This window comes from Pieris rapae, chromosome 5 (genome assembly GCF_905147795.1).
Source record: "Pieris rapae chromosome 5, ilPieRapa1.1, whole genome shotgun sequence".
Lineage (NCBI taxonomy): Eukaryota > Metazoa > Arthropoda > Insecta > Lepidoptera > Pieridae > Pieris > Pieris rapae.
This window is the reverse complement of record NC_059513.1, coordinates 1,279,737-1,295,344: the sequence shown is the minus strand read 5'-3', so window position 1 is coordinate 1,295,344 and position 15,608 is coordinate 1,279,737. Positions and strand designations below refer to the sequence as shown.

The following is a 15,608-nucleotide window of genomic DNA, read 5'->3' as shown; positions in this document are numbered from 1 at the left end:
TAAATATAAATAAATCACTTATAAAATCATAACACTTTAAAAGCTAAAAAGGTTCAGATTAGGTTTAGGTTGTCTACACTATTCCATTAAAGTTTTGTACCTAAAATGCAATTGTATAAATTAACACGCTTCTTAATTAGATTAAGATTTCAATTAAAGCCCTATAGAAGATATGTAAGGAGGAGTGCTAACCACTAATGAAATTTTGCCGCAGTGGCGTTAATACGTAAGTACACAGTTTTAAATTTAACTTCTATATAGAATACGTCTCTATGGCAAAGTAGCTGAATCTAAATGTAGCAACAGTTTGCGTCCTGAGATACGGGCAATGGTAGCTGTGCTAAGCGTCGTAAGCCTGCTAATTTTATGGTAGTTCTAAGCTCTTATTTTAAACGATTGGCAGTTGTTATCCAGCTTAAATGTGCTATAACTATCGAACTTAACTAAAGCATACAATTTATTGTACAACGCATGGATCGATACCATTGAAAGACTATTATACAAAATTTCCCTGTTTATTATGTTTGTACGTACGTACGTTACGTAATACCTACGTCACAATATCGATTCCTATAAAACTACGTATCGTAAGCTTGAACGAGCGCAGTAATTTAATAGTCATTTTATAATAATATATTATTTTGCTCTATCAGCAATAGTTTTCGCAGCGATGCTATGAAAAATATTTTACTGAGAATTTTTACACCTTGGGTAACATGATTGTAGTATTAGTAGGATCTCTATTTTTTCTCACAATAGAAATTAGCCTACATAAATCAATGATAATGTAGCATTCATATGGGGAAATATATATATATATTTTTAATCGGTCCAGCAGAAAATTAATATGTTATTACTGTATGATCTGAGATATTTAGCTGTGTTACGTTCTTGCATAAATTGCTAAATAATGAAATACAGAGCAGTGACCTCTTTCGGAACATTAACATTGTCGTCCCTAACTCTTTCCCTTTGGTTTAAAATCAGCATATTTTTTTTCTTCTGCAAAAACGTCTAGCCGACTAGTATGCGAGTCAAAACAGCAAAAACAATCCAAACCGATATATAGATAACGAGTATTCCAAATAGATAAGCTTAGCCGTTTGCCACCAGTGTTACAGATCGAACCGATCGATACAAAATATTCCATTTCAAACATTAAATTCATTTTCACCAAATAGTAATTCCGTAGATAAATTCATCTTACAGATTAAAAATCAACTATGAAAGACCATGATATCGAAACGTGCCAATCTCAAGGTCGTGTCTATAGCTGTAAAATATGTATAAACACGCCTATGTTATGACGCAGTATTAAACAACAAACATGTTCTGTGCCCAAATCAAACTTGTTAGTACGGAATAGGGAAACCTAGTTTTATTAGTATTTGATGTAAAGTGATACCATAGACACAGCCAGAAGACAGCAATGGAACTCTATGCCCCGGTCTCTCTTCCCTAGACAGTTTAATGGGTTCATTTAAGCCGCATAGACTTACTTAGAGACTCACTTCGCATTAGATACAAAAAAAACAATTCCAGAAAGCAATTTTTTTTTTGTTACATCTATGTTTACATTAATTGTCATACATTTTAGATGAAAGATTATGTAAAATATGCCGTGGATTTAGTACTATGTATGATATGGTAAACTTAATAAATAAATAAGGCTCGCGATTGCTGTACTGGTAGTTACAGCTCTTAAACGACGTCTAGTCATAATATTTCTGACGAGACGGGTTTGTAAGAGTGGCAAAAAATATCTCAGATTTATAAGAAAGAAAGAAACTTGTTTTTAATATAATATGAGGCTCGTCCTTTTGTTAAAGGACCCTAATTGAAATTGGTTCGAAAATACTTCAGCGGCCAGCTGGTTCCACATAGTGGTGGTAGAAAGTGCTTTATGAAAGGTTAGTTCTCTTCCTTTTAAAATGTTAACTGTATTTTACTTTATCATTTCTACACAATACAAATTTATAATTAAAGTATTTCTGCACAAGAAGAATATGTTTTGTATCATTATAGGACAGGTTGAAAAGATGTCGTTTAAGATTATTAGTGAATGTATAAAGTTTTGAATCGAAAGCGATAATAAGGTTAGAGAAAGTGGTGTAAGATGAAAGAGCCTTATTTGGTTAGCTTTGCATTGCGTATGATGTGGTGTTTCCAAAATCGTCTCCATATTGCCATTAAGCCTTGCATATGGAGTACAAACTTAGATTTTCAAAGTATAATACGAACGTGCTAGAGTGAGATAGAAAAAAGTATTTTCTTTTTCTTATTATAATTAAATTTCACGACAACTTCAATGAATATGGGCAGGCAAGTAGACTGTTAAACAGATGACAGATGAAAACAGTAATTGAATGGACTGGCCTGAAAGGAAAGAAGAACAAAATGGATAGATGGGCCGACAGGACCGAAAGTGCTGTAACGAGGCCTACTCCTGGAGAGGGGCCGCTTCTTGAAGTAGTAAAATTTTTCTTTATATTATATGTATACATATAATTGTTGTAAAGTACATATAGCAATTAGATGTGAATGTTTAAGGGCTTATTATAATAATAGCTGTAGAACCGTTATCTTCTGTCGTAATTTAGAAGCACTATCTTTCATTTAATTAAACTGTAAGCAAATTTTAATTTATTTCTCGGTACACTGCGCGAGTCGTTCTATAAAAGCTATATACGCAATTTTCTGTTTGCATTTTATCTCTCTTGTTCGGGGAATTACATATTATTTATTGCGGCAAATAAACTAGTTACATTCCGTCAAGAAAACTAATACTTGCAGGTGCCGGCAACAGAATTTCGAGCCCTATGGGAATGTTTGTCTATGGGCGTCAGTATGACTTAACATCAGGTGAGCCTTCAGCTTTTATTACGTAAAAATATATTTACATCACAAAAAATCGAACATATGTTTGAAACACGCGAAAATAAGACAATCAGTATTACCAAAAAGGAAATATTTTTATTGTCTAAAATAAACACACATTCTTATCTGGCATTAGGTCATAGAGTTAAAGGAAAAGTATATCAATAGAAATATAAGATATCCGATAACCATAACGATAACGCACCCGGAATATTGCATATGAGACGGATATATTTAGAGGGCTCAATTTAAAAGAATTCATTATTTATAATAAGGTATGAAAAGGTTAAGGTTTTATGTTTCCTTGGTTTGTTTATATTATTGGTTAGTTTTTAGATTAATTTTTGTAATAAGTTTTATACTGTAGTATTAATTGACTATCAAAATAGGAAATAGAAAATAAATATAAGCCAACTAATACCAAACATTCTAACTAAATGTTCGACGTATTTAGGAATAATAAACGAATACATTTATCGTCTGAAATCGGACAAGGTGATATTAAAACCAGTATTACAAAAGAATAAATTAATACCAATTAATGAAATATGTACTATAAAATGAAATGCCAATTCTGATGAGAGTCCTAACTTCGACTATTTAGGTAATTGCCACGCTTAAAAAACTAAGTAAAGCAAAAATCCTCCATTCGTGACTCTATCAAGTTTGAGCTACTGAATTTAGGGGTTTAAACATTTCCTAACCTTATCCTATCCTGATCAATCGTTCAATTCTTGTATTTCCTCTACTTTTGTATTACTTCGCTATTCGCTGTTCATGAATCCTTAAGATTAGCTTCTTAGTTTTTAGTTTGTTATAAATATTCTATTTTTTGTTTTTCTCTCGATTAAGGAATATATAATTTTTTTTATATAACTTCTGGTAATGCACATCTTGCACTCATCATTTGTTTTCTTTCGGCAGCCCGTTGCATCCCTGGTGATTTTTATGTACCTATTATGTTACTTGTGTTTCGTTGCAACGAAGTGTGAATAAATAAATGTCCTATAACCCGTACATGAGGCAGAGGAAGTCCACACTTAGTCTCAATCGCGTTTGGTCTTGAGCCTCGTCTGCACTTTTAGGACACCAGGTTTGCTTGGCACGTCCACGCTTTCGTTTTCCTTGCGGTTCCAATCCAGCATCTACTTGGGGATATAATTGGAATCTTGCGTATGGCCTATGCATTGTCACTTGTGTCGCTTTATCTGCTGTATAATGGCTAACCGGGGTTTCTCGACAGCGCTCACATAGCTCGTTTGAGATCTTCTCAGGCCAGATTCGGCAGATTCCCAGAATACGCCGAAGACAGCGGCGTAAACTTGGAGCCGATGCGAGATGTGACCTTTCCCCGTTTTACACCCTTAGCAGCACAGATGTGACGTTGGACCTGAATATTTTAACCTTAACCCGTCGACATCCGTCACTGCCATACAGCCCGAAGTAGTGCGAAGTTAGAGCGGCGTTAAAACTTGCTTTGTTTGGAATTATTTTTTAAATTTTAATAATGTTGGATTACACACAATGAAGGCCAAATACAAACCTTTATTTGAACGGAATATCAATACGTTGGGGACGGAAAACATGACGCGCACATAACAAATAATGCAAAATGAACCAAGGTGTTGTAAAAAATCGAGGGCCTTTTTATTAAAAGTTATGAAAATAGTTTATACATTCGGTACAAAATCGAAGATAATATAGAAATGAAATCAAATTAAATCAAAAGCACTACATCCTTTTTAGGTCTGGGACTCAAATTTCTATATCTGTTTAATGATTGTCAATCTAATAGGCAAATAGGTGCTCAGCCTCCTGTGCCTGACGCACGCCGTCGACGTTTTGGCTTCAAAATTCAAAATTCACATAGAAAGAAAGTACATTGAAGCACAGCCGAGGATCGAACTAATGACCATCGTTACTTATAGAGCTTAGATAAAAATATATAGAAGAAGTCTGCAGACATTCTAGTTAATTTATTTTTATTTTAGATAGCCATTGTTAAATATGTGCGTATTATAATCAAATGTGGTTTGTTATTTAGATAGTTGAGGTGATACTGATGGTATTTTGTATTCTCCTTTGATATGAAATGAAACTCAGCTGCAGGTATTAATCCGAACAACTCCTCTGAACACTCTCTATGGTAAATGCGATAGAAGATGCAGGAGACCCCACAACACTAAGGAACGCCAAGGTATCAAGCCTCATAGAAGAAGACTGGTCAAAGACGATGCGAATCGCTCTTAGTTGAAATCGGTCAAGCAAAGGAGCTGTTACTGGGGCAGATTTCTCTCTCTTTAATCGGCAGCTCATGTCTGAGCGTCGTGATCAGCAAAGAAGCATCTAGAGCGCAACTTGCATATTATTAAATATGCAAGTTATTTCATGTTCTTCTATGTATATTAGTGACACGAAATCAAATCCTTGCAAAAAATATCCAAAAAAACACGAACAAAAACCAAAGACAATACAAATTACACAAAAACTACAAAGTGCTGTTAATTATCATGAACAAAAAAATTATATATTGTCTTTCATATACAATTTTTAACTTCAACGATATTATAAACTAGCTTGTATTATCTCTTTTCTAAATGTATTAATACATTGAAATTCTTCTTATAATACTTATCATATAATTTTTTCAATGTTGGAAAGACTTTCCAAATCTGACACAAATATAAGTAGTTCTGGTGCAGAACTGTGCACCAGAACTAAGTAGAATTGGTGACTACTACCCATCTCTCGATCTCTAAACATATTTTATACTCAAAAAAATTGGGATGCACATGGCCATGAATTCAATGTTCAACGTTTAGAATATCAGAGTCAAAAGAGCTCAAAGCTGCAGCATAAGTGTATTATCTAGGGCGACCGGTTACCCAACATCCTGGTCTGAATATCATTGATGAAGTGTACACGCAATATATGCCCAATCACATATTATTTCAAACAACATAGCAGAGAGTATTATGTATGTTATATATGTAATATTTTCTATTTGATTGGATTTTAAAGGAATAAAGATATAAAGTGAATATTAGTTTATATTTTGTTAGATTTTAATATTTATTTAATTAAATTCTATTTTTTTATGAAACATATTCTTAAGTAGCTTGTTACAAGTGCGCATGTGCAATAGTTACTCAAATGGCTCTTCCCAAATATTTATGTACTTCAGCATTTCACGTCAACCACGGCGTGCCGCTTATAATTCGCAGTGTTTTGTTTTGTAGCCGCTGCAGGATATTAGAGCGCCTTGCAGACCCCCAGAACTATCGTATAGAATCCCATATAACCAAATAGGTTTTATTATAGTTTCGTAGATGAGAAGTTTATTTTCCAAACTGAGTGCGGCATTAAATATAGTACCTACCTAATACTACTAATAATGCCAGTTCATGCTACGAAACCTAACAATAGCATGGTCTTGCTTAGCTTTTATATGATCTTCCAACATTAAAACTCAGAAGTTAGAGAATATATGGTAACCAGTCAACTATAGGAAATTTAAATTAAAGTGTAACAAATGATCGACAGGCTGTTTCAATTTTCTCTCCAATAAAGAGATAGAACGATAGACAATAGATAGGAAGAAGAAAGATACACTATATACAACATGCGTTACATAAGTGATGTATACGATTACAAATTGAGGCACGAGGGTTCTGTCCACGTGTCGATTACTCATGCAAACAAAACAGTTAAACATGACGCATCACAATTGGATATATTCAATCGCTCCATGAGCGTGGCAATGCAAGGATCGTATATGCAATAAAAAAATAAGTTCTATCAAAACTGCAAAAATCTATTGCGACAAGATACTCAAAATTGTTCAGTGTGCCTCGTACGAAGTCGAATTACCTGCGTAATTTTCCAATGTTTAGGGTTTTGTCGAACTACGACAACCATTTTCAAGACACTGATATTTTCTACCCCAAGAAGAGAGATGTGAAGAAGTACCTGGAGAAGCGGGAAGACTCCGATTTTTTTTTAAGTAGCAGTTTTTTTTAAGTAGTAGATATTAATAAATTCTTAGTATAATTTGTTGGTTTTTTTTAATTTTGCAGTTTTTAATTTTATTCTTTTGTTTTTCTTTTAAATGACACTTTGTCTTTTGATGCTTGTTTTCTGTCTTAAGTAGCTGTTGATTACTTATTATTAAATAAATAAAATCTATTGCACTGAGATGGCAAAGAGTATACAGATATAAGATTCCAATTCTAAATTCGTCGTACGTAGATATGTAGCGACTTATTACTTTTACGGTAAAATGTTCTCAGAAGCGTTTTGCGCAATTATATATATTAGCTACAATAATTAGTAGGTAGGTATTATTGAATTGAAACAATCTTATTAACTTTGGGTGTCTTCTTGATCCATAGTTCAGTAGCATTGTTTTAACCAATGTACTACGCATTTCTTTTTGCAAATTGTTATAATCACAAAGTATAGTGTGTGATATGTCCTTTCCTTATAAGATATCTCGGAATTAAAACTTTTAAAATAATTAAAATGTTCGACCATTGGAACGCCCTCTATTGGGTAAAGTTCTTTGACCGTCAACCACAGGCCACAAGACATGCCCTTACCGTCCGAGCACTGACATACCCCAGTGGGGCTACCACCATTTAAGGCCTGGCCCTCAGATTTATATTCCTGTATCGCCTAATTCTTCTCCTATCTAATGCCGGTTTCCTCACGATGTTTTCCTTCACAAATACGACCTCATCACTGAAACGAACGGTGAGTCCAATACCAACACTCAGCACTGACATATTTATTTATTATCTTATAATTTTCCATCCATCTATTTCGTCCCTATTAATGTGACTATCCATACCAAGCCCAAAGTCTTATATAAATGGCTGCGCTTCAAACAAATTGTATTACTCAAAACTTAGCGAAATGAGTGGCGCAAAGTTTCTTGCCAGTTCTTCTTGCCCGCCCTTGACTCGCGAACTGGTAGTAAATGTAAATTTACAATTATTTTTTTACATAAGTGTACTTGTTTACCTATATGAATAAAGATATTTTGAGTTTTGAATTTTTAACGATATTGTTGAAGTGTTTTTTTAATGGAGTAGCTTTATTTAGATATGAAATCGTTATCTGATAAGAGAATACAGTGATTAGGTATGATTATCGTGTTTGTTTGACATACATGCGAACCATGTCTGGCTTCCGCCTGCGACAAAGGCCTAATCTTTAATGCAAATAATGCGTTCTTTTATACGATTGACTAGATTTTGATTCTATGACCATAATGTAAGGTACATTATGGTCATAGAATCAAAAAAGTCACCTTGATGTCTGTCGTCCCAATACTCGGCGTTTTTTAAGGCAGTTTTTATCACTATGTGGAGCCAGCTGTCCACTGAAGTAATTCAGAACCAATTCGACTTGGGGTCGTTTCAGAAAAGTAACAATTCTTAAAAGGCCGTCAACACACTCGCGGGGTTTGATAGTGTTCATGGGCGGAGGTGTCGCTCAACAGCAGGTGAATATCCTTCGAGTTTGCTCCCTGTTCTATATAAAAAATGTGCGGGGAAGACACATCTCTACGCCAGATAAACACTAAAACATAACTTATCATATCCTTACTTTAACATAACTATAACAAACCCAAAATATGCTTGTCTTACCCAAAATCTAATTCTGTCTAGCCTCCCTGTTATACACCATTGTATGTAAATCGTTATATTCAATCGAAATAAAATATATCATTTATATTTCTCTTTTTATCATAATCTTACGTATTCAGTTTTTAAATGTTCTGTTAATTCACAGGACAAGCTTTGTTTGCGTTAAAGCAGACGTTTAAAATAAAAATTTATTTTAAAATAACAATGGCACTTTTCTGACAGCTTAAATCCTTTGAGAGACGACAGTACAAAATTAGTTAATGAGGATGCAATCAATATTGGAGCATTTGGTCACAGACAACATCGAAACATTGAGATTTTATTTGTTGTTACATATAAAATATAGTCCCACGATCAGTTAGGCTAATAAAACTAAAGTTTTAATAGTAATTACGAATAATGACATAATTGATAAAAACCCCGAATACAATTTTGCAAACGCAACTAAGAAGGAAGCTAAACGCATCAAAATAATTTAAAAATACATAATTATGAACTTACATGAACATTCTTTCCAAATCTCTTGGCAATCCACAGAAGATGATTGTGAAATATTACACGATGCCAAGAAAATTGCCGCCAAAAAACACCAACTATTTTCGTCTACGGCACAAATCGCCAAAATATCGCACAGAAAAGTTATAAATTATTTTAAAAACACTATAAATTAAATAACCTCAAATCGTTCCTATTTTTAACCACAGCACTGAAATATTTATATAATTTTAATGATAAAATTAATGTTATAATATAAAAACATGTAAATATAAATTTAAAACTCGAATACGTGCGCAACACAAGAGTAACGCGCAAGTAAACCAAATTAAAAAAAAATTCAAAACAACTTTATCTATGACGAGGCGTAACGAGCACCCGTCGTGAACTGCGTTTCTGTGGACAGTGACCAGAGGCAAATTATCAAAAAGCAGACAAGCGTGTGTCGGGACTCAACAGATAAGGTTCATTAGTGCTTTATGCATCTGTTATTGCAACAAATATATTTTCTTTACACAATTACAATTAAGAAGCTGACTTGTATAAAAATCTCAAAGAATATATGCTTTTATATGCTTTTCTAGATGCACAAAAGTGTGATAAATTTAAAAGTATATTTTATCTGAAGTATTTTTGCTTGTGGAGGCAGACAATAAATAATTACTGTCTTTGTCTAGAATTGAGAAAAACTAAGGTAAACAATAGTAAATTTATACCACATATACACCACACACAATTATTTAAAAATTAGGACGACACAATATAGGACACGTTTCCCGTAGCATATTTTATGTGCCAAATGTTACAACAGCTCTAAAATGTTGATCACAATGCTTTTTATGTTTACAACCCTAATATTTTATCTCTGTTTCTCCAAAGGTCCTAAACTGTATCATATAACTATATACTATTCAAGTGAATTCAACGTCTATAGACTTTAAATAAGGAACGTTGACATTTGACATCAGAATACGTTATCAAGCGTCAAAGATTAAAATGCACAAAAAATACAGACAATTTACACGTCACGTCTGCTAAAAGGAGGAATTCATATCTATAATTTTAAAAACATTTTCATGTAGTTTTAATTTAGATCTTAAAGAAATTTTAAAAATCATATTACGTCTGTGGGATACGTACATATAGTAACAGATATTTTCACTCGTAAACAATCTCAAGATCACAATACACCACACTACTTTATACATTGATTAGAGGACCCAGATGATCCATAGGTAACAGAAGCACATCATACGATAGTAAACTTTATGCATTAAGAAAGTGAAAGGTTGTCGAACTGGCAATTAGTTTGAATTATTTTGTTTTCTCCGTTACGTGTATCAAAGCAACCTTATAAAATTACAAGTACAGTATACCATTGATGTATACCTGCATTACAATTGTATATATAGTCGAAATCTGTTTTAAGAAGGCATACATATATTTGTCGTAAAAACCGATAGTCGTAACAGCCGACGACGTTGTTGTTAAGAACCGAAAAGAAATTCAGCTGGGTTCTTTGCTTTTGGTCGATATAACCGATAAGTAAGTAATATCATTAAGGGCCTGTTTCACAATGTATGGATAAAGTGCCAAATAGCTATGCAACACATAAATTATTCGAAAGATAACAGTTCCAAATAAGATACTTTGAATTTCATGACGTATAGCGCTATCTGACAGTGTGAAACGCAAAAATACTATTTATCCTACCAATAAGTAACAAATAGCTTATTTGGAACTTATCCGGACATTGTGAAACAGGCCCTAAGACTAAAGAATGGACAATGTTCGTAGATACTTTTATCTGTTAGATAACTCTACCAAATATGGGAAATAGAAAGTTAGCTTCCGTAAACCAATTCGCCGTCTACCAATCGCCAGTATATAATTTATATAAGGAAATTATATTAACCTATTTAACTGTATACATACGTGGAGTCTGAGGATGTCATTCACATTACATATGGACCTTACCCCTGTGAAAACGTATTACATTATTATGATTAGATTAGTAGACTCTACACGGGCTACAATTTTAATAAAATATGTGGCTACATCGTTTCCGACTTTATCCCGAAAAACCAAAAAAAAAACATTTTTTTTGTAGCAGATGGCTGAAAAGTGTATTATTTATTATTTTATAGAACAGGGGGCAAACGGCCAGGAGGCTCACCTGATGTTAAGTGATACCGCCGCCCATGGACACTCAATGCCCGAGGGCTTGCGAGTGTGTTGCCGGCCTTTTAAGAATTGGTACATTTAATTGTATATGTCGCAGCTAACTAGCATAATTAATAGTTCATTTAACAGCCTGAAAGATCAGCCGTAGCGTTTCCGGTAGGCCGGTAAGCCGGTTTCCTTACGATGTTTATTAACCTTAACCGTTTGAGCGAATGTTATATGCGCATAGAAAGTCCATTGGTGCACAGCCGGGAATCGAACCTACGACCTCAGGGATGATAGTCACACGCTGAAGGCACTAGGCTACACTGCTCGTCCATGATACTTACGTAGAATAATATATCTTGATATTATAATCTACACTTAAGCCCCGCACGAGTAAGCAAATATAAGTGTTTGATTTAGATTTCAGTTTTACAACAAAATACTTATGTACCATTTATGAATTCGTATGATGCGAAATATACTAATAAAAAACTGTAATTAAAATATATGATCAGTTGCAGAAGTTATTTTTAACCATCAGAAAAACTAAAGGTTAGTAAATAACATGCATTTTAAATATTTTTACCGTGTAAAGAAAACGTAACGTAAAAATGCTCCTACTATAATTATTAGGATATAAAGTATTTTTTGTTTAAATTCATTATTTTTTAGTTATTTCTGATTAATTTTATAATCTCTTATAAAGCATATTATATGCAATATTCTTTACACTTATCAAAGTGTCTTAATAATAACTTAATTTATTAAAAAATAATAAAATAATTCGTATTGTTTTTTCATTATGTTTTCATCTTATATAGTTAGCAGCTCTTGCGCTTACGAAATTTTTTAACATTTTTCCTTAAGTTCAGAAAAGATCGCTCTATGGCAATAATGGTGCCCTTTTTTATTTCTTTTATATATGTTTGTGTAAATATCTGTATTCTGTGCCCTACCCACTAAAACCCAACCGTGCCTTCAAGAGCGAAGCGGTGAAGAGGGTAACGTAAAGCGTGGTCATACTCTCCTCTTTCCCAGACCTATGAGAGTGGGAACCTCTCATAGGTTTAGTAGGGCACACCGGCTAAGCCTACCGCAGTGCCGCGGGATATTGATAACTGCATTCCTTACGTTACAACCGAATTACCACTAGTTATAAAAACACATTTAAAAGAAGAAGAAAAACCTGTCTCTACGGTACGACTTAAATTTTTTTACTTAATATTAAACAATTTCTACAGAAAAGACACCGGATCGTTATAAAAACATATATGACAATACACAATGCTTCTGGAAACACAATACGCGATAACCTTCGGATGACAAGGTTAATTAGAGTAAGTGTTGATCTAAATAACAAATTGCATCGCAACAAATGCTTAAATTGGTTTATACCATACTGTATTATCACTTATTAACAGTTGTTAGACTACAGTAATTAATAATACTTGAGTCTTATTAATTTAAGTTCAGTATGTATACTAAACGCTAAGTCTCGACTCTGAATTTATTTATTTTATTTATTGTATACAGAATCAAAATTAAAAAGTTTATAACAGTGTGGTGGAAACAAACGTCGTTGAGACGTCGGACGTCGAACAAAATTACATAATTAACGTATATACTAAGGCCAATGACATACACATCATAACAATATAGTCATTAAATAGCACAACACCATAGACACGATGCTCCATAGATAGGTGAAGCAAGAAACCTGTTTTCAACAAGAATTTTCATTCGTATGCATGTTGTTTTCAATGATGATGTTTGATGTTATATACGGGGCCGATTCATATTACATAAGCAAATTTACTGCAATTAATACCTCCCCCCGCCCCTCTTGTCTGCAAAAGTAAGCTAAGCTCTCAAAAATAATAATACATTTTTTTGTAGGAATCCTCGAAATACATTTATATTACAAGCTTAGGACACTGTGGGTAATATGTGTAAAAAAATTAAATAATTAAGTACTGTTGCCCCTCACATCTACGGTGCTTACATAATACTTGAACGGCCCTTTGTTTAATATTTCCTTACAGCCTAATGAACCCTTCTTTAAGATACTATCAGATGTTCATTAGGAAGTAACTTTTATCAATGGAAAGCCAAGTCTTTCACTGCTCTACTTATAAGTCACATGTAAATCAACACAATGAAACAAAACAATTTTTATACCTGAAAAAGTTTTACCCTGAGAATTGAATTTCGATGCTCTCAAGTTATGTGTGTTGTATATTTCTTGATAAAGGGTAACAATATTGTATTGTAGGCTTTCTTAGTTTTAAAAGCGGGGCGATTTCCTAAATCGGCGGAGTTGCGCCCCGAGAGTATAGCCAGAGAGCATAGCCAGCACTCTCATTAAATGTTACATTGCATTCATTTGTTACATAGCAATTAATATTAAATTATTGCGCTTCTATTCCATTTTTGTATATAAGTTATACATATATATATACACAAACCATAACCCAATCATACATCAACATGACTCTGCATGTTTAGCATATGTGACTAAACTATTTTGAAACTAATGCAGAAATAACAGTTGACCACCAATTTAAATTAATAAATTCATTTTTCCTTATAATATATTTGATTATATCCATTTTAGCAATAAATTATACAGTTTATAAAACATTAACTGCTTCTGTCCACAATTATAATGCTTGTGACGTATCAAAATTATAACTTTTATAGTCAGTGTGAATCATAGTGCTATCTTCATATCATAACTTAATCAATATGAATCACCTACTAAAATACCTTTTTACTTAAACAGAGTATACATATTAAATTTTCTTGTTTAGTTTAGAGGGTGATCTTAATTAGGCTAAATAGAAAATAAGGTTTTGTTTTTACTATTAGAAACCAAATTATACATAAGAATTAAATAGACAGAATTCCAAATCTGTTTTATTGAGTAGGATAAGCCAATTAATTTCATATTAGTTCAGCTGACCATGAATCACCAAAAATGTAAACTACAAAACCTGCATAAACAAAAAATATTCTAGATAGCACTACATAAATCATATAAATACAATAGTGCCATGATAAGGTTTGTAATGTAAAATGTACATTATTACCATATGATAAGGTTGAAGATTTGTTAAAACAATGACTGTCAGTACATCTGCACTGAGTTTGCACTGGCTCAGTTCAGGTCATTTTAAGTCATGAATTCAGAACATCTGAATAAATTGAATGTAGATCATGGTTCTTACTGCTTCTTATTGACTGTATTTGCTTTTATGTATACTGATGAATAAACTTCATAACAAAGAAACTAAATACACTAAATATGACAATTGTCAGTCAGCTGAATTCATATACGGCATTCTTACATAGTTTATTTTAAAATGCTTTAATGTGTTTTAGTCATATGTGCTCATGTATGTTTTTTTTATATTCTAGAAGACTAGCAAATTGAAGCATGATCTTTAATTGAATTGAAGCATTTTAATAATGCATTACATAAGGCCCTCAATGTAAATAAGGAAATAACCCTTATTTTAAAAATTCTGTTTGGAGCATATAATTTGATGTAAAATGTTTAAAGCACATTACACAATATGTATTATTATTAGTTGTAACAAGGTTTAATTGTTGATTTAGTTAAATACTCAACAAATATCAGTCTTGTAGCTAGCATTGAAGTAAAACATTATGAATTTGAACTTTTATATGCAGTGTTTAAAAACATGCTGACCCCTCCAAACACCATTTTATGTAACCATAATATCAAATAAAGAATATTAAAAGATATACCTCAATAAAGATAATTTACACTTACCAGAAAGGCTGAATGATGGCCACAATTTACAAAATACAAGGGATCTAGATTCTAGCAGAAAATATTTGTAAGATCTGTAGACCAGCCAGCAGTAGTTATTCTCACAACACCAGTAATAAAACGTAAAAAACAAGGTAACCCGATAGCTATAAATCAATTTGCAAAGTTTTAACCCATTCAGAACGCACACAATTTAGAGATAAATTAGAACACCACCAAATTGGCCACTTGTTTCACTTTTTCTTTGTGATTTTTTTCGAACAATCAAATTCGATTTTATACGCACTTGACTTTGACATTCTATTGACGCTGACGGACAAAATACTAATGACAATTGATATAACATCATATAATTTCAAATGTCGGAATGTCAAACAAACTGTAATTGAGTTAATTTGCTTTACACTCTTAATAATATACACGTTTTGAAGTATAACCAGAGTATTTTATATGATTTGCATTATTTCTGTATGAAAAGAATTATTATTGGAAATTCATTTAGTCTGTCTTAAAATAGTTTGAAACCTGAAACAGACTAAAGTAAAAATCCTTATTAATCATCCTTCGTTCTGTGGTTCCGTGAACATGCGCCTTGGATTTTGTTAATTCTACTGTATTTA

At 32.8% G+C, this 15,608-nt stretch overlaps 1 protein-coding gene across 3 annotated transcripts in view; it reads right to left on the bottom strand.

Moving 5' to 3' along the window:
• Nucleotides 1–15,250, bottom strand: part of LOC110996787 — a 48,570-nt gene extending 33,320 nt beyond the window's left edge. Inside the window, exon 1 of one of the 3 annotated variants that reach the window (XM_022264621.2) lies at nucleotides 14,989–15,250. The gene's annotated coding sequence lies outside the window, so the exon portion shown is untranslated. Of the gene's footprint in view, nucleotides 1–9,029; nucleotides 9,418–14,988 lie in introns of those variants that run through there. The other 2 variants (XM_022264623.2, XM_022264622.2) reach the window with 2 other exon arrangements.
• Between the last annotated feature and the right edge of the window lie 358 nt (nucleotides 15,251–15,608).